This window comes from Polypterus senegalus, chromosome 13 (genome assembly GCF_016835505.1).
Source record: "Polypterus senegalus isolate Bchr_013 chromosome 13, ASM1683550v1, whole genome shotgun sequence".
Lineage (NCBI taxonomy): Eukaryota > Metazoa > Chordata > Cladistia > Polypteriformes > Polypteridae > Polypterus > Polypterus senegalus.
Genome location: NC_053166.1, coordinates 38,943,173 through 38,968,697, shown reverse-complemented (window position 1 = coordinate 38,968,697; position 25,525 = coordinate 38,943,173). Strand labels below are relative to the sequence as shown.

Genomic DNA, 25,525 nt, shown 5'->3' with positions numbered 1-25,525 from the left:
TGTATGTTCTCCCACTGTCTTTGTAGTTTTCCTGTGGACACCGTGACATTACTCCCACATCCTAAAGACATGTGGATGAGATTTGTTGGTGATTTTAAACCGGCACTTCATTATTTAGTGAGTGAATGATGGACTGGTGCACTGTCTAGGGTTTGATTCTGGGGGTACCTGATCCTGATGGAATTCATGGCCTCAGTGATACTGAATTGGACAACTGGATTCAAAAATAAATTGGGGAATATCAAAATTTTATGGCTTAAACTATGCCCAGGATGTGATAGCCAACAATTTCAAGTATTTTTTTGATTTGAATGTATTTACATCCTGATTGGATGACTCATATTATATCATAGTTCATTTGTTTTTATCATTTTCTCTACTGTGACTCTACTGGCCGCAGTGACTCTATGCTGGACCTATCAGGTTTGATAATGGAAGGATGGATTCCTTTAGTTATTGTTTTTATATAAGACAACTTGCACAAACATTAATAATCATACAGTATATTTCATGAATTCATAATAATTTAACAAACAACTGAGTCCAACACAAGAAGCCCAGGATAAACAGTTAATACTGGACCTAGATTGGTGGAAGTGATGAGCAAGCTTGTGCCAAAAGGAGACACCATGCCCATGGTGGATTTTGTTTTGTTTATGTTGTTCATGGAACTATAGTACATGAAAGATTTTGCTGTAGTCAATTATCTGTTTTCAGCCAGTCAGCTTTTAAAGTTAGCCACCGTCCTTGTAAAGCAACCATTTCTTAAAAGGTACTCAATATCCCCCACTGGAAATTAAAACAAAAAACTTCCTTCGTCATTAACAAATATGCATGCAAAATTCCCTACATTTAGTGGAAAAAAATGTCATCATGCAAATTTCTGTTATGCAAATTTCTAGGCCATTACTAAAGGATCTGAAATGGTAAGCCTTTGTGCCAATAGTTCCTACTTTATAATGTCAGAGGCTAACTTTTAAAGTAATGGTTGAATATAAATAGCATACTTTGATGTAGTTACAAGCATAGGAGTTGTCTACAGGGTCAGCTGCCCCAAGCCATCTTTAAAATTTGGGAAGTGCTATTGAAAATGACTCTGGTAAAATTGAGCTGAAAAGTCCATAAAATCTGTACAGATGCCGATATTGTTTTAAGAAATTGTTTAATACACACTTAATCCAATTATACTGTTGGCGGGGAGGAGTCTTCCCCTTCAGCATCAGCAACAAGGCAGGAACTAACTCTGAACTAAGGGCTAGTCCGTAATAGGGCACATTTTATATGGTCTCCTTCACTCACTCAAGCTGGAGCAATTTAGGCTCATTAGTTAACCTAGCCAAGCTAGCCTTAGAAGTGGGGGAGGGAAAAACTCACAGACACAGGAAGACCATGCAAAGTCAAATTGATCAGTGACTAAGCCAGGACTGCCCTATTATGCACTCATCCAGTTATCTGTCACATTCATATCATATACATATATGATATATATATCAAATGTTAACATAATTTAGACTCACCCATATGATATATATATATATATATCAAATGTTAACATAATTTAGACTCAACCTGCAGCAGCTGAGTGAGCACTGTTTAAGAGTAGGTTTCGGAGGAGCGACTGCATCTCCATGGGGTGCGTTCAGCCCCCCTCTTCACAACACAAGCGGCAGGCAAGGGAGGTTGGTGAGCAAAGCGAGCAGGGGGTAAGCCCCCTAGTGTATATATACATACACACACACATATATATACATATATACACATACATATATATACACACACACACACACATATATATATATATATATATATATATATATATATATATATATATATATATATATATATAATGCTGGTGATGCTGCAAGCAGTGACCCTGTTGTGGCTGAACTGAGGCCATTGAGGGTGAATGAGGCAGCGGGGGCCAGCATTGTATAGTGTGCCTCAGGTGGCTACCGGTTGATTGGGGGTGGTGGTGGGCGATTCACTACCCGCCTTTGGCCGCACCCTGTTCATTCTTGGTGGGCAGACGCTGCAGGTGAATCGCCCCTTGCCACCCCCATTTATTCTCAATAGCAAGCCTGCTTGTATTGTTACGTACATAGCAGGAAGTTGTCTCTCGTTAGTACACCAGACGTGCTGTCGAGAGGTGTCTTCCTGCTGTGATAGCTTGTACAGTGCTGTGCTGAAGAGCTCATCTTAACCTTTTGTCTTCACCCTTCAACAATGTCTCTGAAACACAAATTTGTGCAAGTGCTGGTGATACAGTAAAGAAGAGAAAAACCATCACCATTGAAAATAACATAGAAATAATAAAAAAATTCAGAGAGAGGTGAAACTCCATTATTCATTGGCAGAGCACTTGGTTACAGTCGGTCAACAATAGCATTTATTCAAATAATGTACCTGTTCCGAGTTACATACAAACCCACAGTCCCTATCTCATACGTAACCCGGGGACTGCCTGTATATATATATATAGGAAAATAATATTTATTTTATATATATATATATATATATATATATATATATATATATATATATATATATTTATTTATATATATAATATTTATTTATATATATATATACTGTATTCTCACACAATTAATTAATATTATTAATTAGTATTGGCAATTAAACAGTGCTTAAATATAAATATACATGTACTTATAGGTTTTAATTATTTTTAATCATTAATTGCACTCCAGCTTTTTTGCTTTTAAAATATACATTTGCTATATTTATAAAAATGTGTTTTTTTTCTTAATTGTATCAGCTAGACATTCATAATTCATGAGGAAAAATGATGAAATATGGATTACCATTTTAAACATGTAGTACTTGTTTTTTACCAAAACATATGTGTAATACACAGAACTAAATAATAAATACCGTATAAATCTTTAAAATAGCAGAAAACGTATCAAAATAAAGAGGTCTGAATTCATTAAAGTAGCTTTTATTGCCGTTTGTCTAAAAACACAGGATGACTTCTCCAACTCCGTTTTCACAGTTTATTACTCCACTTTGTAAAACAAGCCTTGACAGCACTTTGTTTAAACTGCAGGAAGTTTACTACTGTGATACCACATGTAAAGGAGCACTGCAACCAAATTGCCATAAAGCTTAGAAAAGCAGGTGATGAGTAGATCTAGTTTTCTGATCAGCCAATTTAATGAACACTGATTGAGTCTCTTTTAGTTAAAACCGGCCAATTTAGATTGGAGCATCCCTATTGACACTGAGCAAGTCACTTACTCTGCCTTTGCTACAACTGCAAATCATCTTTGTAAGCAGTTGCATTATATTATAACTTTTTAAAGGCTCTTTTATATTTAGGCACAGGCAACTGTAGATATGGTCACGCACAGGTCTGATTATAGTCATGCATTCAGTGCATGACACTGTGTGATAGTAGAATCATTGCCTTTCCCCCAGAGTTTTGTCTTTGTCCTTACATAATCGATCTTACAGATATTTTCATTTCTGCCTGCAGAAACACATCTTTTTCCAGAGTCTGGGCAATTTCTGGCCATGGAATTCAGCACATTTTGGTTATCTATGTGTGCTTTTCATGTTGGATTGTATAGGTGTGGCTATTGGCAAATCATTTCTCACAACTGTTTCCAGAATGAGCCCATGTTTTCTGGCAGATTCGATGCACAAAGGCACACTCGGGACTGTGCAGTCTCAAAATTTTGGAGGCATGTGTTTGTCAACATGAGGGTCAGCGCCAGGACTGCTGAAAAAATTTCCATTAGGCTACGCCCTAATTTGATGGGGATAAGGACAGCAGTCAAATCTATATAATAATAAATACAATCATTTGAATAATGCCAGATAATATGAAATTGTATTAAGTGTGCACAAATCAAGCTAAGTATCAATGCTATTACTGTGAAGGTGAATGCTTCAGAGGAACTGATAGCATCAAAGTGTATTTCCGTAGTGTGCTTAAATATATTAACCACAAGACCCGCTACCATAGCTTGTTTATGATGCCAACTACAGGTGTACAGATGGTCTTTTGATGATGTAGTTTTTTATCTTGTTTTTCTCTCTCTTTATTCAGCTTGCATCCTCAAACTGTAAAAAACTTAATCAAAACACATGAACAAAAAAAAGAAAGAATGCATTTCTGTTTGTAAGTTTTTTTTGTGTCTTACCATACCCTGACCTTCTCTAATTTTCATCTTTGTAGTTTCTGTGTAATTTTTCCATTGGTAGTTTTCAGTTTCACAGCTTGACAGTAGAGACTGTTGTCTACATTTAAAATGTATATTCCTATGTTCATCATGATGCGTTTATCTGTTATTATGTACAGATGTGAAGTGGCTGGATTCAATTCACACTCCTAGTAATCAAATTGTTACAATACTTACGGTTGACTTTTAAACTGTTATGAAATCATACATGTGGTGTTTCATAAATTGTCAGAAAAAAATTTGAAAAATTTGTAATTATTCTATATAAGGAATACCCAAGTGTTATGCATCAATCAAAAAGTCCCAACCATTTGATTTCAACCAATACAATAAACCCTTCCACCGACTGAGCAAACGAGAGCTATAGGCTGAAAACCAGAAGCAGCGTTACACCACTGTTCTGATTTTTTTTATGTGCTCTTGCATATTACTTCAAAAAACAACAGCAAATATCTACAAGTGAAACATCAATACTTACAGTAGATTCTCCTGATCAAAACAAGTTCAGTCACATTATTATATAATGCATCAATGATGAGATATCCTCCAAATACGAGGAGTCATGAGGCCATCTTTGGCAACTGCCGCCTCATATTTCTGGGTCATTAACTCTGACTCAATAGGCCACACACTTGCAAACTTTATACTTTTGGAGGGCAGCGACTGTGAAATCTCCAACGATACATAGATATCGAAATATGGACATAAAGAAAAACATAGCTAAGGGCGTGCTTAATAAAAAAACACACTATTTGAAGTAGGAGCAAACGATGTGAAGAGTGTCGTGTATGTGTAGGTGGGACAGGATGGGTGTATTAGGGGGTGGGGTTCAGAGTTTTTATATGATTCACTGTTTTATGTGCAGTAAAATTGTTCTAAACCTGGATCCCCATTTGAAGAGGTTTTGCACGGGTGGTGGTGGTGGTGGTGGGGGGAGGCATAGTGCCAAATGTTGTAACTATTAATTTGTTTGTGTTATCAACATGAAGATTTAGAATGGTACAGCTGACATGTCAGGAAATGCCAAATCAAAAAACTGCCCTGGCATTACTTGTACATGAGATATATTATATCAGAAGACAAAAAATGTAAAATATTACAGTGAGCACTTAATTTTTTTTCCAATTCAGCAGCAGTTTCTAAGTAATGTTTAAATTTGACACAGACACAGATTCTGTCACATTTGAGAAGTTATCTGTCAGGTTTTAGTGAAAAATTGGCTGTCCTCCCTTTATTTCTTGAATAATAAGTATTTATTTTGGGGTACTGCCGCCAAGGTGGAGATTGCTGAAAATTGTTCCCAGGATAAGGGATGTATGCATACTGTATGTGTAACAATTATACAACAATAATGAACATGCAGGATGGTAAGTACTATTTGTGAAAACTAACATAAAACAATAAAAAAAAAATGTTTTTGCTGTTTTTATAAATTATTTATTACAAATTATTTATAAATTATCTGCAGAAAAAAATTTTGCGGGCATCACTCATTTGCCATTTCTATCTTGGACTTGCCAGCATTAATAAATCTTCATTTCACTATTGTTTGTGTAGCATGTAGATTGTATGTAGGAAATTAACTTTTATATGTTGTGAGTTTTATTGTAAGCTAGGAACCACTGGAAGCTCATTTATTATTTCTCTAAGTCTTTTTAGTTAAATATATGTATGCTACTTAGTAATTAATTTTAGTAATATATGGTATTGCTTTCCACCAGTGCAAAGCGAAGACTTCTGGAATACCAGAAACAATGTGTTTCCAGTAATTCATATCTATATTTAATTTTATTAAAGAGGACTATGCTGTCACACCCTGATCCCCCCCTCCTCCCACTGGCTGTGTTTCATCCATAGCTTGTAATTCTCTTTGCATCCAGTTTTAGATCGGGGAGACTTCTTTCCACAGATAACATACGGTTGACCCCCTTATTTTCTTTTTATTAGTGCCTGTCACACCATGGCTGATTCTGCTAAACAGTCTATGCATTTTCTCTCTTGAGCAGTTATAAGCACTTCAGTTTCTGGTACAAAGATTTTCTAATGTCTTTTTCTCATTTTCACTGTTGCTGTAGTTTGATGAATGAGAATCCTGTTCATATACAAGAATACAATAGCATCTAACGTGTATTGGATTACAGCAAGCACAACACAGACATCTGAGCATTCTGTTAAGTTGCATTTAGGATTTATAAACATACACACTTTGAGTGTACGGATGTGGTCAATAAGAATTTTTAGATAATTGATTTGTTGTTGGTGTCTTCATTCAGTACATCAATAAATTATATGTTAGTTATTCCTGTAAAATGCATGTTTGGGAGGAGTTATTTCCCTTCAGGGTTTTTTGGCAAAAAGGGGTTGCAAAACTGTGAGCAAGGAACTGACAAGCAAGTGGCATTTTGTTGAAAGACCCAGCATTTTTGATTTTCCCTTGAACATTACGAAGAAGGATCATAGAGGATGTAGAATGCACAGGCAGCAACATTCAAAAGTCTTGAACTGCCTGTCAGCATGAAAAAAATACCATTTATCTTTTAGATGACGTTATGTTCTGTTGTGTTTCAGTTTCTTATATAGAACTCAAAGTGCATTCTATAAATTAATTATTAATGTTTGTCATATGAACAACCCACCTATAACTGTTTTAAGTGAATTGTTCCTAAAGGAGTTTAATGGGGCTAACATTGGTTCACCATAGGCCAGTAACTAATATTTGATCATGAATTAAGTTAGTAGTGACAGAGTAAAGGAAACAGAATTGTATTAGAGGATTGCTTCAGGAATTAGTCATTTCTTATGGATAGAAATCACCAGTATTAATGAGGGGTACATGAGGCTTCTTTTGAGTATTGCTGCTGACAATAAAAAGAAACCTTTTCTCAGATTTTTTGTAGCATTTCTCTCCCCATTATCAGTTACTAAAGTGTGGTGATCACACTCATCACTCACTACAGAAGCATTATAGTGTTTTCACAGTATGCTCTAACAGGATCGTTTCTAAGTTGCACTGTATTCGCTGGTTCGTTGTGTGTCGTTTTGTATCTTAGATGTAATTTTTAATGATGACTATGTATATGTTGGTCAGCAATCTCAGGGTCAGTGTGTATGATCATCCTGGGGAACAGTTACAGTTTTATGTCTTTTAATAGAGAAAAGGCACTTGGAAAAAAACTTGTAGCATGAAACGTTGCAACTGTTTTGTATAAGAACTCAAGTCCCATGAATCAACACAGGTCAACAGGTCCACTGTTGCATTGTTTCAAGGCCCATGTAAAAGTGTTTTTGCTATTTATAGATAGAAAAACTGAACTGCTGACCTTTAAGGTTGTGAAAAAGTGAGCTTCATCATGCTTTGATTCAACGAGAATGCCTTCTGTGGATCATGATCCTTGCCAAACATGGCACTCCATTTTATCAAGTTATTATAGACATTGGAAAAGAGAGAGAAAGAGAGAGACAGACACATGCCAAAAGTGGAAATCTTGTTTAGATTCCAAAGAGTTGCACCCTAGCATCAGCAAAAATATCTGGAAGGATCAAATAAGATTAATTTTCAACACTTAGCTCTTCTTTTTGCCTTCCTTAACCCTGGGAAGTGAGTTTATTAGATAAACTGCAGTGACTGTTGGGACATGTTCCACTGTTCCAGTGAATTGTCTCATTGCCTTGCACGTCTGTCCCTAACTGTTTCTGTTGCTTTACCAGTTGTTATGCTTTGGAAGCAATCTTACAAACTAGTAATTCCTTCAGGATCTTTTAGCAGCAGTGGAAATGGCTTGCTGCTTTTGGACTCTTTAGTGGAGCTGTCACATGTGAACCCATACTTGGCTTCTGAACCTTAGCTGACACTCACATCCAAGTCCATACTGAAGCACCCTGAATGACATGCCTTTTATTAATTTACTAGCAAAATACCCGCGCTTCGCAGCGGAGAAGTAGTGTGTTAAGGAAGTTATGAAAAAGAAAAGGAAACATTTTAAAAATAACGTAACATGATTGTCAATGTAATTGTTTTGTCACTGTTATGAGTGTTGCTGTCATATATATATATATATATATATATATGTATATATATATATATATATATATACACACACACATATAAACATATACATATATACATATAAACATATTTACATATACACATATCTACACATATACATACAGCATATATATACACATACATACATACACACACACACACACACACACACACACATATATACATATATACATACATATATATATATATACATACACACACACACACACACACACACACACACACACACACACACACACACATATATACATATCCACATATATATATACATAGATACTTATATACCTACATATATATATATATACTGTATATAGCAAAATCCCCGCGTATACCACGTGTTCAGTTCAGCAGCCTGGTTGTAATATGACCAAGCTGTGCAGTGAGATTACTTTTGAGAATGCAATGTCTAGTTTTGTCCAGGAGGAAAGCAATGTTGCCTCAAATCAATGGCAACCTTTTGTGGGGTGTGTCCCTGAGACTTATTAATTGTCATCGCGAAGCTGGAAATTTGAGGCATTTGAATTGAAATGGGAGATCAGAGGGTATAACGGTGATGCAAGGAATACATTCAGCGTGTGGCGCTCTGCTGTTTTTTTGTGTAGCTGTCTTCACACAGCTTCCCCGCTGCTTTATAAACGAACGCCATATAAGGCCGTCGTTTCTCCTTGCTTCACGGTTCTGTACTGTTTTATTGTTCGTGTATTACGATTCTTATAGGTATTGTGTAGCTATTCGAGACTTACTGTACTGTTCAGGTACCCATTTCCTTTATTTAATCCGCGGCTTGTACGCTATTTTTTGTTCGTTTATCACGATTAGAGATATTTATTGATTCCCTTCTTTAGTTGACTGCCTGCTCATATAAGGCGCTCCGCTGGCTTTTTGTGAAGCAGCCTTTACACAGCTTCTCTGCTGTTTTATAAACGAACGACATATAAAGCCATCCTCTTTCCTTGCTTTGCCAAGAAAGCTGCCTTTTTATTTAATCCACGGGTTCTCCGCTGTTTTATTGTTCGTTTATTATGATTATTATAGTTCTCTTTATATATCACGTTGTCAGTTCAGCACTCTGGTTGTAATATGACGAAGCTGCGCGAGCTCACTCTTGAGAATGCAACGTATAGTTGTTCAGGAGAAAAGCAATCTTACCTGAAATCAATGGCAACCTTTTGTTGAGTCTGTCCCTGAGACTTCTTACTTCTCATCGCGAAGCAGAGCCTTACTGGAAATTGGAGGCATCTGAATTGAAATGGGAGATTAGAGGGTGTAACGGGGATGCGAGGAATACATTGAGTGTGGAGAAACTCTAGAGACAGAATGTGTATTAACTTGTGGATTTTTCTGTGAGTATTTGGTGGCAGCGTGACAAAGTTGCTTCTGCAAGACCGCGTTAGCTGGGGAGCTCAGCTCAGAGCGAAATGAGGTGAATGGGAGGGGAGAGGATGCCGTCACTCCCCCACACACCTCAACTGTCAATCCCCCCACAAAGACAGTCTCTCGGAATTTGCATAAGCACAGTCCTTCACCAGCAATTTTAACTTAGTTAAATGATCAAAACTCTCGTTTATACCCTGTGTCCTGTCATTAAACTTGTATCCCGCATTAGTCGTGGGCATGGCAAACGCCAGCGGCAGCCTGTCTATGAACTTAACTTAAACTTTAGCTTTACACCGTGCTTTGTTTCCGAAGTAGCTGCAGTCATGAATATACTTGTATGCATCACTGTGCATGACAAACGGCAGTGGGAGCGTGTCTATAAACTTAATTTAAACTTACGGTTTACACCGTGCTTTGTTTCTGCAGTAGCTGCACTTATGAATATGCTTGTATGTGTCACTCGCTCGCTTCTTATTGTTTCACTGCCTTCTCAATTGTATAATGCATGTTTTCTTAAGCGCTTTTTGGAGCTCTTCCTTGTTTTCTACATACTGCGCTCACAGTCAGTTCACGTGATTACGTGGGAGGCGGCCATCGAGCTGAACTCCATTACAGTATATGGAGAAAAATAGGTTCCAGTTATGACCATTACGCGTAGAATTTCAAAATGAAACCTGCCCAACTTTTGTAAGTAAGCTGTAAGGAATGAGCCTGCCAAATTTCAGCCTTCCACCCACACGGGAAGTTGGAGAATTAGTGATGAGTGAGGGAGTGAGTTAGTGAGGGCTTTGCCTTTTATTAGTATAGATGTATGTAGTCATTTATTTGGATTACAAGCTGTGTTTCCTTATTTTGTTGTGGGCAAGAACACAAAAGAATTCTGAATATTCTTAGTCTTATTGTGGAGAACATTGAGGTACTGAAAATTCATTTCCACTGTTATAAATGTTTAAGTGGTACAGACTGAGTCAAGGGTTTCTCTGATTAGGAGGTGTAACAGACTAACATTTTGTTTAAAGACATTATTTCAACATTAACAGCAAATAAAAGAAGTAATAAATTGAAATTCTTAAAACATCGTCAAATTTAAACACTTGTCCTAAAAGTAGGTGAAGAGAACATAATTGAACAATTGGTTATTTCTTTATAGAGGAAAATGATGCAGTGTCATAAATCTGTGTCTCGTAAATTTATATAAACCTTTGCTTTTAGTACTTGGTGTGACCCCCCCTTTTGCAGCAATAACTGACACTAAACATTTCTGGTAGGTCTTGATCACTCCTGGACATCAGCTTGGAGGAATTCTTGCACACTTCAGGTCCTTCACAACATTTCTGTTGGGTTAAGATCAGGACTTTGACTTGGCCATTCCAAAATGTTCATTTTTTTCTTCTTCAACTACTCTTTGGTAGAGCAACTTGTGTATTTGGGGCCTTCATCTTGGTGCATGACCGTGTTTCTCTTCAGCTGTAGTCCACAGACAGTTATCCTGACATTTTCCATTAGAATTCACTGGTATAATTCAGTTTTCATTTTCCCGTCCACAGTGGCAAGTTGTCCTGGCCCAGACACAGCAAAACAGGCCCAAAACGTGATACTACAGCCACCATGTTTCACAGATGGGATGAGGTTCTCATGCTAGAATGCAGTGTTTTTCTTTCTCCAAACATAAATTCTCTTTTAAACCAAAAAGTTCAATTTTGGTCTCATATTTCCATAAAAAATTACTCCCAATTGCTTTTAGGCTTTTCCCCATGCTCTTCAGCAAACTGTAGACGGGAAGCAATGTTTTTTTGGAAAGCGGTGGCTTTCTCCTTGCAACCCTACCATATACACCACTGTTGTTCAGTATTCACCTGATGGTGGACTCATTAACATTAACTAGTGTTAGAGAGTCTTTTAGTTGCTTAGAAGCTACCCTTGGTTCTTTTGTGACCTTCTGGACAACCACACACTTTGCCCTTGGAATGATCTTTGTTGATTGACCACTCCTGGGGCCTCATGTATAAACGGTGCGTACGCACAGAAATTTTTGCTTAAGAATTTTTCCACGTTCAAATTGTGATGTATAAAACCTACACTTGGCGTAAAGCCACGCACTTTTCCACGGTTCCTCATACCTTGTCGTACGCAAGTTCTCTGCTCGGTTTTGCAGACTGGCGGCACCCAGCGTCAAAGCAATGCTACTGTTCCTGTGTGGTTACACCTTATTTTCCTGACGCGGCTTTATAAATACACTAAAACTAACCGCACATTGTTTATTAGTGTAACGCATCTGATTGTAATTAACTCGTAACAATATAATGGTCCAGGGAATAGCCATAGTATTCCAAATACCATAACTGCTTTAGCTTTGTTATTCTCACTGCACTTTCTTCTTCTTCCTCTTCTTCTTCTTCTTCTTCTTTCAGCTCCTCCCGTTAGGAGTTGCCACAGCGGATCATGTTTTTCCATATTACTCTCACTGCACCACTCGGAGTATTTATATCACTGTATCTGAGTGTGAATCACAGCAGCAGCTGATCGGAAAAAGAATTATCGGTATACAGATTCAAGGACACGCTGTCTCAGCCACGGCAAAACGTTTCAAAGTCTTTCCTGACCTCGCGGTTCAGAAACCGTTTCATCCCAAGAACTATAAACGCACTCAGTCAATTGCACCTTGTAGAGCTGTTTGTTCTTATAAGTACAATTACCTCACTTTAAACTTGCACTACAGTTATAATATCGCACAACCTGAGCCACTTTATAAAGAGCGTATTTACATATGATGACGATATCATTTTTAAGGTGAAATGCAGCAAAATATGTTTATTATATTATACAGATAAAACTTTAACTTCATTTAAATAATCTATATTCTTCACTTGGAAGGATAGAATAATTAAACATGTACTACGAAGATAAGCTGAGCTTACAGATGGCTTAACTTCTATTACAGAGCTGATTGTGTGGTGATTGGGTATTTGGGGAAAGAAAAGCACTGACTGCAGTGGCGGCTACGCCAATATATATTGAATATAAAACAGAAAGAGAAAATAACAAGACAGCTAAAAACGCAGCGACAAACTTCGGCAAAAGTTAAATGCTTGTGTCATGAGCACGAGGCGGCTATGCAGTGTCTGCAACGGACGTGGCCATCCACCGTGCATAAGCTACCTTACTGACATTAGTGGGCGAAGGAGCCACCGATTCTTCCTCTGCCCAGTGCCACCACAAGCCTAGAGCCTCACCTGAGTACTGCTGCAATAAATTATTTCATCGAAGGTCGCACACAATCACTGTGCCGTGAAACTCATGTTTAATAACGTGCTTTAACTCCTATCATCATGAAAATGATATCACGTGTACATCTCAGTATTTTAGTTATTCAGAGAGCTGTAATATCACGAATGTAATGGATTCTGTATCCAGTTGGAGGAAGAGAGCCGGTTTAAGAAGCAAGTAGTGATTTACACACATAGAAGATCAAATACAAAACAAAGCATTTAACATGCTACTTTAATTACGATGTTATTTGAGAAACTGGTTAATTAAACGATTTTAAGATTAAGTTTATGATGTTCTACTTTAATGACAAAATAAACTACGTGATTAAAGAGGAAATGTCGAGATTGAAGTTGACATTTCGTTTTCCCCACTGTGTGCCTTTTTTTCCTCTGTTCCCTAATAAGCTTTCATATGATACTCAGACAGTGGGCTACAACTCACCTTTTCACGGTGACTTTGATATGTGACTTCTTTTTTATTTCCGGCACTGTGCGATTTTGTGAACGTGAGCTTTCAAGATTCTCCAACACGCTATGACACTAGATCAACTTCCTTTTGTTGATTATACCACGGTTTATTTGAACAAATAGTATGTTTTTCCTTTGCCTCCACTTGGTATTCGCTGAAATTCTTATATTTTCCCCCGTGCTTTTCCCATTGTCTTTTCACAGAAGGCTGAGCTTAAGGGCGATTTATATTCATTTGCATATTCAAAGAGCCATAATTCTGGGAGGAGTTGGGGCGTTACATAAAGCGCGTGCACCAGCGTTACTTTTCACGCTGATTGGGATTTATATAGCGGAAGAACGTGGAAGTTGGAGTATGCACAGATTCCTGCATCTGGATTTTTCTGTGCTTAAGCATATTTCGGCTTTTGTGCTTACGCCATGTTATAGTGCGAGTTCTACACACGGCGTTATTCATGAGGCCCCTGGTGAGAGAGATTAACAGTAGACCTAAACATCCTCCACTTGTACACAATCCGTCTTGACTGTGGACTGATGCAGTCCAAACTCTTTAGAGATGGTTTTGTTGCCTTTCCCAGCACAATGACCATCAGCAATTCTCTTTCTGAGATCCTCTGAAATGTCCTTTGTCTGTGACATGGTACACTGATACTGCACAAACGTGTTTGAAGATGAAGCCCTTGACAGAACCCTGTTCTTTTAATATAGACAGGCAGCCCATTCACACCTGATTGTTATTACACTGATTGGCAACTATGACATTGATTGACAAACCCTGACTTTAATCTCATGTTCAAATTTCCTGCTAGGTTCACATACTTTTGCCACTCGCAAATATGCAATACTGGATGATTTTCCTCACTAAATGTATGATATTTTTGTCTCATTTGTTTAGGTGTGTTCTCCATATCTACTTTTAGGACTTTTCTCAAAATCTGATGATGTTTTAAGTCATTTGTGTAGGAATATGGAAAATTCTGAAGGGTTCACTAACTTTCAAGCACCACTGCGTATCATAGAATCAAATGTAATATATTACAAAATATAAAAAAAATCTATGTATTATTATATTATGATAAAATTATCAAGATAATACTGTACTATGGGATGATAATAATAATTACATTTATATAGTGCTTTTCCCACCACTCAAAGCACGACCCAGGATGCAAACCCATGATCTCTTTACTTTGAGGCAGTAGCGCTACCGTGACCCTTTCAATTCCCACTCCTACTAAAGACTGAATAAGTACCAGCAGCAGGAGTGGCTTAAAAGAGAGTCCAGCTACACCTTAAGAATAGACTTAGCTTTAACAGACTCCCCTGTTGTCTTATCCCCACTGGTGTTGTCAGGTTGGTTAAAGGATTACCTGTTGCAAGAAGCATTAATTTTGCTGTGATCGGCTGTTAGAGCTGCACAGTATACGGTACTGAAAAAGTATCAAAAAACCCCATTTTTAAAATGGTACGGTAATACGCCAGTTACATCTAGCATCTATCTACATCTATCTATAACAAGTGGGACTTGTTATACTGTAGATAGCCCCCCCTCCCACACTCCTCATACTGTTTTGTGGAGTGTAGCACATAGCACGGAGGTGTCCGACTGTGTGAATTGCATTGGGGGTAAGTTATCTGTTATTTGCTTCAGTATTGTTTTGGTACTGATACTGTGGTCTGAATGATGGTATCGATACTGATGTCAAAATATTTGTATCAATTCATTATCGCCTGTGAACACAAAATTTACAAAAAAGCACGAGCGAATCTTTCAGCAGGAAGAGGAAAAGATGGTAAATCTCTCTTTGTTCTTTGCAAAGGGGAATGGCTAGCATTTCTACTTAGCTCTGTGAAAGCAGGTTTTGTGGTTTGCAGATTCCAGTTGGGTGCAGGACACCTCCGGCACCACCCGCCTCCCTGCCGCTGCTCAGGGGGAAAGAAAAAAAAATGTGAATTAAATGTTTATCTGTAATGGGGTAAAAAAGCTAAAATATACTGGGAAGCTGCATTGACACATCCCAGCCAAGCAGTTTGCGTTTGCCTAGCCAAACACTTATTTGGCAAAAAACCCTTGGCACTGGACAGAGCGTAGGAGAGCACAGATCGAAAGAGAAAGATGTGCTTTTCAAGAAAGTCATGCTTGTGGCTGAAGAAGAATAGCTATGCAGAGGGGGAAAAAGACTGAAGCAAAAAAAAAGAAAAAAGTTTGCTGTTCATTTTTTTGAGACATGAAAAGGCCAGTGGACTGAATAGTTCTTATTCAAGAGTAAATTAGTGAGATTACCAGGAATGTAGGCAATACAATGCTGCTTATTACTATTAAAAGCTACTTGCCGTCTCAGCTGCTTCTCCGACATCCGCCTACGTCGCTAGCTCCTCACATCTGCAGCCACGTGACGTTCCCTTCTCTGCCTGCAGTCTTGGCCAATTTTTTGGACTGTGGATGGCATTTTTTTTTTTAACCCTTACCTTGTCAAAGTGCATTAGCTGTGATCTTCTAAAGTGTCCATTTCAAGACAAAGTTCAATGTCCATTTAGTGTTGATTTTCAGCTTGGGGAAAGCTTTATTTGTCTTAGTTTCTTACTTTGATTGCTTTAATCCACGAGAATGCCAGTTAACGGCCAACTTCTGACTCACACTGTGACCCTGCCTGAGTCATTTCACCTGCCAGTGCATAAAATATTAAAGCAGTTGTTCTATACACGTATGGTTTGTAACTCCTTTACATTGATGAGCCAAAAAATTATGACCACCTGCCGAATGTGCTGTTTCTCCTCTGTGTGCTGCCAAAGCAGCTCTGATGCAGTAAGGCATGGATACTACAAGACTTCTGAAGGTGTCCTCTGGCACCAGGATGTTACCAAAGGTCCTCTGACTCCTGTAAGTTGTAAATTGGATCTGCCACGGCTCAAACTACTTGTTCCAAAACTTCCCATAGATGCTTAGTTCAGTAAAGTTCTGGGGAATTTCGAAGCAAGGGAAACACATATTCTTCAAACTATTCCTGAAGACTTTGTGTAGTGTAGCACAGGGCATTATCCTGCTAAGAGATACCACTTCCATTGGGGAATATTGTTGCCATGAAGTAGTGTATCTAGTGTGCAACAATGTTTAGGTAGCTGGCACACATCAAATTAATGTCCACATGAAAGCCCATGTCCATGGCCTCGCAGCAGAATTTTTCACAAAGCATCACACTCCTTCAACTATACTGTACTGTCCTCTTCCCACAGTGCTCCCAAGTGCCATCTCTTCATCAGGTGAATGGCACACTTTTACATGGTAATCCACTTGATGCAACATAAGATGGGATCTAGTTTGGATGCTTGCGTACCCATTGTAAGAGCTTTCAACAGCAGACATGAGTTAGCATGGGTACTCTGACTCTGACTTGGCAGTTATGTAGCCCCATATGAAGCAGGATTTGATGTACTGTGTGTTGTGACACATCTGTAACCATCATTTAAATTATCTTTGATTGTGCCACAGTAGCCCTTCTGTTGGTTTGCTGACCTTTCACATCAGTGAGTTTTGACCACCCAGCACCCTGTCAATGGTCTTCATAGTGTTTCTCTCCGTGGACCACTTCAAGTCTTTACACCTGCCCATATACTCTGCATTCAACACGTTCACTATGAATTCCTAATGTCAGTTTGCCATCTAATATATCCCTGACCTTGACATTCACCATTCTTACTAGACAGTTGAAGTCATTTACTTCATATCGGAGTGGTCATAATGTTTTGCGTTATCAGTGTAGGTGAAAATGTCTGAAAAAATAAATATATATATGCAAGTACGATTATAATGGGTTATATAAAGTGTTTAGTGGAGCTGCATGACTCCCCCAGGAGACTGGGATCACATTCTTGCTAGGTTTCTGTCAGTGTGATGTCTTCACATACATTCTGTGTTTGTACAGGTTTTTCTGTAATTACTTTCATTTTACTGTTTCCCGTCCTAAACACATGCATGTTTGGATAATTGGCAACTCTAAATTGGCATCATGTTAGTGTGTACTGGATCGGTACTCTGTCCAGTGTTGCTTCTTACTTTGTGCCCAGTGTTGGCAAAATAAACTATAATCCCTCACACTTCTTGGCTGTTTCACAGTGGAATTAACATCACAATACACTTTCTACCTTCTGCTGCTCAGCATTACCTATTAAACAGCTGTGTAAAAATGTTAGTGGAGCAAGTAGTGCTGTATGGAAGAATCTACTGGCTGGCAGATCTTGACTTCTTCAATGTGCAATTTTATGCCATAAACGCGAGCCATTTATATGATGCTTTGACACGTTTTTAAACCATATGGACTTCATAGGGCTGCATGTAATCGGAAATGCATTGTAGCCGTGTGCTTTCTGAAAGCTATAGTGCCTTGTGAGAGTGACTCAGCTTTCACAATGATCTGATTCCAGAGCCATGTTGCTATGGCAGGGAGAAGATTAATCACACCCATTCATCTTGACTAGCAGGAAGCACTGATTGCGTAATTTAACATTTAGAACTTGGATGTGGACACAAGGCATGGAGTCAAAAACGAAAGCAGTTGCACTGATGACTGCTTTATCACAGAATAAAAATGAGGAGGCGTTGGTATAGGTAATTAAAAAAATAGTTGATTGGTGGCTTGCACAGAATGTATTTTGTCAGTCCTGAGAGTCTAAACTTGCTAGAGGTGTCTCCTTAAAGGTGTCTCTGTAGAGGTAACGTAGAAGATAGCATCATCCACTTTAAATCCAAGTGTTGGTTCATAAACTCGATAAGAGGACAGTACAAAATCTGAAATTGTTTGCAAGAGTATAACCGTACTTTCTAACAAATCATTCATTTGCTAAACCAGCTTAATCCGATTTTAGGGTGAGTGAGAATTAGAGCTTAGAGGGGGATCATTGACACAAGACAGTTTCCACCTGTTGACGGGCGCTCCCACACACATCCTCCTTTGTATCGCCCATTTATCTGAAACTTTCTTAACCAGTTTGAGTTCCTGTGAGCTAATACCAGGTGTAACAACACTACATACAAGATGGCAAGCAACCTTTAATAATAGTTTTTGTATGTTGTTACCATTCTTAAAAAAGTGAAATCGGTTAAGAAAAAGCTAATCAAAATAAATTACAACAAATTGATAATTTAGTTTGCAAAAATAATTGAGACGAAAATATTTCCAACTAAAAATTTTGGAGGGAATATTTTTACTTTAGAAACCCAAAAAGAAATTATTAAGAAATAATTGCCAACGTAGTGGCACTGCTGCTAGTCTCACAACTCCAAGAGAGCAAGTTCAAATCCAGTCTTGCTCACTGTCTGTGTGGAGTTTTTACAGTTTTGTTGTGTCCATGGGTATTTTTTCCACATATTCCCATTTCTTCCTGTGTTCCAAAGACATGCAGCTTTGGTTAATTGGCGACCCTGAGCCAAACATCATAGTGTTTTTATAGGAGTGATTCTGCCATGGACTGGAAAATTAGTCCAGAATGGTTAATGCATTACATCCAATGCAAAACATCCCAACAACATGCATGTAGGCTGTGAGGCAGCTCTAATATGTCACATTATGAGTTAATATTAGTGTATGAGTGACTGTACCAAAACTGTGCTGGTTTTGGTCTTGTGCCCAAGGTTGCCACTAGAGGAACTGTGTAAGTGGGTGATAAAATGGATTGGATAGATGGATGCAGGGATTTGTTTCAGATCTCTGTATCCATAAATTACAATAAGTGAAAATGGTGGACGGATAGGAGGATAAAACGTGAAAAAGAAATTTTAACCAAGGACCCAGTGTTCTGAACAAAATCACAGATTTGTCACCCCCATCGTTGACATTTTTCTTTTTTCCTTATGATGTCATTTTTAAGAACATTTAGAGAAGCATGAATAAAGAGAAGTTCTTGACCCTCAATCAAATGCTCACAATGGTGGTGGTTTAAGTTATTAATAAAAATGATAACCAAGGATGCAGTGTCCTTAATTTGAAAATGTATATGAAGGGTAGGTATAATAAAAAAGACATGATAGCATATGATAAGAATGTTTGAATTGCAATAATAAAGAATGTGACAGTACCTCCGTGTACAACGCTTAGAATTCAATTTAAAGCCTAATATTAATAATGTGGGATGTGAAGTGCTTTAATTTGAATGTTTCATTAAAGAAAGTTTCAAGCAGCTTTGACCAGAGGCCATGCTGCTTATGAAAACATGCATAATTTATTATCATTGCATTTCAGGTTTAAGATTACAAGATGCAGAATATAAAATATAACTGAATTATAATTAGCATTTTAATGATTAATACTGTACATTTTGGGATACATGGTGGTACTCCAGTTAGCACTACTATAAAGAGATTAGGTTTGAGTCTTGTCTAATTACTCTGTATGTGGACTTTGCATATTTTTTCATTGTCTGTCTGCTTTTCTTTGTGTATCCCTGTTTTACTTCCACATCCCTAAAGACATGTTAGTTTATTGGGAACTCTAAATGTGTCCATTGTAAGTTTGTGATGTAAGTGAGTGGGCCCTTAGATGCCCATCCAAGGATGGTTTCTTTTTTGTGCCTGATGTTTCTCAGAAAAGCCTGAAACCTGTGACCATGAGATGGAGTATGTACATTCAAGAATAGATGGAAATGTGAATGGAGTCCTTCTTGATGTGTGTGTTAGATTATTTAGCTCCTGTAAACTGATTTTGTGTTAGTGATTGTTAAGGATTTGCCCTGCCAATGATTAATGCCCTGTCCAGATTGGTTCTTGTCTTGGGTCTGACAATGTTAGAATAAGCTTCACCTTCCCATGACCCTGAATTAGCCAAAACTGAATGAAGAATGAATGCATGCATGAATGAATGTTAATATTAATGGGTATATCATGTTTACATCTCTGTTTAACAGAAATGATCACATGTATACTAATAAATCTGTAATAATACCCTTTAATATAGTGGCTCATAAAGACCTTGATTTGGTTTATGGCAGAAAATAGGTTGATTTCATGAATATTGTGAGAGTTTCTAACCAAAAGGATGAACCTCATAATACCAAAACTGTCGTGTAGATCCATTCAGTGTAAAGGGGGTAAAGATGATTACATATTTCCTTTTTATATTTATTTTAAAATAATGTAATGTTTAATGACCCTTCAGTGAGGTTATTCAAAGTCCCTTTTTCAGTTTTGTAGTAATGTCTGAATAAACTCTTGTTATTTTTTTTAGGGTACACGTTTAACAGATTTAGATTTAACTTGATTTTTATGTCCACATTACAAATGTATAATGCAGTATGCATTAAAAGTATAAGTTTTGTCTCAGCTTAAATGTAGAATGAGATGCAGGATAATTACCTTGTTGCGTGCCTGGAATAGCTGGCTTAATGCAAATATGTTTTTTCCCTTTAATTGCTTCCTTTACAACATAACACATAGCCCAGTTAACCCTGGTCAGCAAAAGGTCTGCACTTCTTTCCCACTTGTTTAAAATGCTGGAATTCAATTACTGGCAGCCTAGCAGAGGTGCCTTAATTCTGATTTTACTTTGAAAACCATCATAATAATGATCCAATTATTTTTCTGACACATCCAAGTTGGAGTTGAAGGGACCCGCTGCCAGTTGGTTAAAGTGTCTACCTGCAGGCAGTTCATTTAACCAGTCGCTTGAGAACAGAGAGAATACTTGCAGTCTATTGATCGACTAATTAGTTACAAGCGTGTTGCTTTTGTGATAATCGGTGTCATTTCGGCTTCTGTATGTTAAAGCCGGCAGGTTTTTTGCTGCCATAATAGAAAAAAAGAGAGAAATGCTGAATAGCCTGTGAAGGGGATTATCTGCAGACAAAAAAGCTGTGTAGTTTAAAGGCACTTGCTAACACACCTTCATATAATGCGAGGAGCCATAATGGTCCTTACTCCTGGCAAAAGAAAACCACCAGAGAAACAAAGCATTAAAATCTTCTAAGGCTGATGTGTGAATAGGTTTCAGTGACAATGGCTTTGCAACATTAAGACTTCCCACTGCATAATCCATCCACAACTATTAAACTATGTCATGTGAAGCAGGACTAAGTCACTGCAGATATGTTTGCTGTCTGGTAATTCTTGGGTTTCAAAGCCATTCTGAATTGGCCTCTTTGAGAAGATTACATGTTATCAATGTGTTATTGTGGATTTATTTTGATTAGAGAAAAGAAAAGTCAGTTCAGTAATTTGTCATAAATTTAATACTGTATATGTGTGTGAGTGCATAAATGTTCCCTTTATTAGATGGCCATCCGACCTAGTGTGTGTTACTGCTTTTAGCCATTACAGCTATGATTTAGTGATGGGCATTTTGATTCTCTTTAGTAACTCTATTCTTTTGAACTACCAATATAAATCAATTGTTTGATTCATCAGTAAAATCTGAAGGGGCCCCCTTAATGAATTCAATATATATATATAGAAAACAAATACAAATATATAGAACAAATGACATATTAAACATGCAGATAGTTCATATTGTATTACAGTGTCCTGTTTGAAAGCACAAAGCATGACAACATAGTTAAAATGCGTGATTAAAACAAGACAGTACAATAGAGACTCATAAGTTAATGACAAGTTTGTTAATTGTTCGCTGGTAATGATTGAGGTTGCGAATAAAATCAATGGGAATCATTTGGCTTATTCTTGGGTAATGATTCAGTCCACAAATCAAATGAACAAACATCATGCGACTTGTTCGCAAGCAATAATTCAGTTCACGAATCAGATGAATGAGAATCATGCAGCTCATTCAGCGATAATGGTACAGTTTGTGAATGAAATGAACAAGCATCATGTGCCTCATTCGCGGGTAATGATTCAGTTTGAGAGTCAAATCAACGAGAGTCACAAACCTCTTTTGCAGGTAATGATTCAGTTTGAACTTGAAAGAATCAATGAATGACACATGGGCAGTACAGCCAATGAGCTTTAATAAATGGGGGTTAAATAAAAGTCAAAAGCAGATAAATGTTAGAAATTTGTAAACTATTTTATAAGGTTTAATTTTGTTGTTGAATGTACAAAGGGACATAAAATATTACTTTAATATTATATGTATATATTCTCTTTAATGAAGCCCAATACAATTTGTACAAAACAAACAATTAATACATTCTAACCTAAATGTGTTGTTAGTGTATTGTACTTGTATGAAGACAGTGACAGAGTTCTTGTTTGCTGGTAATGATTCAGTTTGAGCATGAAGGAATCGTAAGTGAAGTGAACAAGAATCATGTAATGCGGCCCTTGCAAATGCCCTTTACACATCTACAAAAGATACTGGTGACATCACACATGTGTTACAGCATTGCTGCTGAGCTCTGCTGAATTGATTAATTCGTGGTTGTGGTTCGACTTACATGATTCACTGGAAAGAGTCATTCAAACAGAGTGAATCATTTGTGAATCGCCTATCACTACCAAGATGGGCTCTAATTGCCCCAACACAGAACTATTCAAATGGGTGTCTATATGGATGTAACTAGTAATTCTTCATTTGAATATTTACATTAGAACTAATTAGTGATTGTAAAGGGTAGATAAAAAACCCTATCTTTAATATTGGAAGAAAATCCCAGCAATAAACAATTATGATTGATCCATTGGTATCATTTAACAAAGATCAGAACTTTAATAAGAAAAAAACTACAATAATAGTGATGAGGGGACAGTCCTACATGAGACTTTACAGAAAAAGAGTGTACTTCTGCATTTCAGTATGGCCCTAGACCCTATAGCACTGTGTTTAGAGTTCATAACAATTACATTAATGAGTTTGGATGCACCTCTATTAATTTAATTTGCTGAATGGGACTCCTGCTTCCGAAATGTTTTAGAAAGGCTATGAACAGTTGTGACTGATGATTTGGGTGTACTGAAAAACAACAACGAAAAGTAGGTGGTATGAACGTATAGTGGTTATTGTTGTTCCCTCACAGCACAGGAAACAGAGGTTGAATCCCAGTCAGGTCACTGCCTATATGGTGTGAGCACCATCCCCATGGGGATTTTCTCTGGCTATTCTAGGTTTCCTCCCTATCCCACAGATATGCATATTAAGTTAATTATCAACTCAAATTTAGTCTGCTACAAGTATGAGCTAGTGTGCTGTGTGATAAACTGGCACCCCATCAAAGGATGGTCCTGGCCTTGCATGCATTTCAAATATACATAGATTGATAGAATTTTCATAAAATAATGCTGTTGCCTTACAGAGTTTCCTGATTTTTACATTTTCTTTCAATGTCATTTATAGATTTTTCCCCAGTTACTCCAGTTCTCCTCCAACATGCAAATTATTTTATTTGGCCACTTTACAGTAAGTTGGTCTTGCATGATTGTGTGTATAAGAGTGTGCCCTATAAAGATGCCCTAACTAGTGCAGGTTTCTGCCTTGTGTTCAGTCATCCCTAAATTTGAAGAATTGTGTCATCAGTTGTGTTTAGTGATGCCAGGATAGGTCCCCAGTTCCTTTGACACCCGGAGTCAGATTAAAGGGCACAAATAACGGATGGATAGAAGATGTCATTAGTTAATAATTTTTCAGCTATTCATTCTGCTTCTTGCTAGCAGTTGTTTTAAATGTCCTGGATGGTGGCAGCTGGGAAGCATGGGAAGACTTTTTTGTGTCATTCCCAGCCACTGGCTTCCCTGAGGAAGTTCTGGAGTTGAAATGGTTTCCCTTGGGGGTGGCATATGGTATATGACAGTTAGAGCTGGGTGCTGTGAGTATTGCCTGACAATCCTTCAGTCTTAAGAGATACAGCCTATAACATGTGACAGGTCTTTTTCATCTTTTTTATTTATCTCTCGTTGTTTTTCATTCTGCTTACTTTTTATTCTTTTGTAAAGTGTATCCACTCAGCAATGAAGTACTATTTTGTAACGAAGACAAGCTCACTCCCCTGGCCAAGTGGAAGTAATTAGTTATTACATAACAGTCCCTTTTCAGCAAGCTATAAACAGCATGCTGGCAGAACTGCCTACGCCCCCCTAAGCCCCCCGAAATGTTGAAGAGAAAAGACTGACACAGCAGTAAAAGGAAAACGGCATCTTTTGAAGCAGTGGATGGAGGCCACCAATCCTTCTGTGTGTCACAGAAAAAAAGAACAATCTCTTGAAAAGGGCAGGCTCATGGAGTCAAGTTCAACATGCAGTTTGAACGGTCTTTAAAGTTCTGTATCACCCCATCCACAAAAGTTGCCTCATTTGGATTCAGTCCTAAAAGAACTAAAAGCTTAAAAAAGAATATTGGAGGAAATCTGTGGATAGCTCCCTCAAGGAATCTGCTTTTTTTCCTTCTTAAAATGATAAGCCACAGTTTGGACATTATAAGATGAGTGTGTGTTCTGCAATAGATTATCACTTCAGTGGCAGGTTTTTCTCTGCCTTGCAATATTTGCTGCTGGGGTATGCTCTACATTATTACATCTCTGTAACTGATTTAAGTAGTTATGAATTGATGGACATTAAATTTGTTGATGCAATATTTGCACATTTCCTCAATCAAAGCATTGGCACAGAGTCACACATTGAATCAGTGCTGGGGATTGAACTTGTCCCTTTATCCTGAGTCTCTAGTCTCTACACTGAATGCTGTAGCAGTATATCAAATTTTCAGTCAGACTTCAGTGCCATTACCAGCATGTACCATCACCAGACTAGGAGTCGTGAACAGAACACAGTTTGAAAATAAATGTAGATGCAATATTGACAAACAACAGAAAGAGACCTGAAATTAAGAAAAAGATAAGATTGTATTGTGGACAAAAGGAAAGCGTTTGGAACTGGAGTTTGATGTAACACCCTAAAGTGATATCACATAACATTTTGAAACACATCTAATCCAATTGATGAATCAATCCTGTTTGGCACTTGTCGATAACTGTGTCAACTCACCTCCATATGGCCAGTTTAGAAATACCAGTTAACCTGATATGCTTGAGGAGATCGTTCCTCCCCCCACACTATGCGACTCTTCAGTTCCACCCGGGGAGTAAATGTTAACATTATACAGTTATTGTCTGTTATACCTGCATTTTTATCACTCTTTAATTTAATATTGTTTTTTATCTATCTATCTATCTATCTATCTATCTATCTATCTATCTATCTATCTATC

The 25,525-nt window shown here is 37.6% G+C and overlaps 1 protein-coding gene across 2 annotated transcripts in view; it reads left to right on the top strand.

Annotated features, from left to right (window-relative positions):
• jade2 (jade family PHD finger 2) overlaps positions 1–25,525 on the top strand; it is a 323,216-nt gene that overhangs the window by 100,393 nt on the left and 197,298 nt on the right. The gene's annotated exons all lie outside the window — the stretch shown is intronic.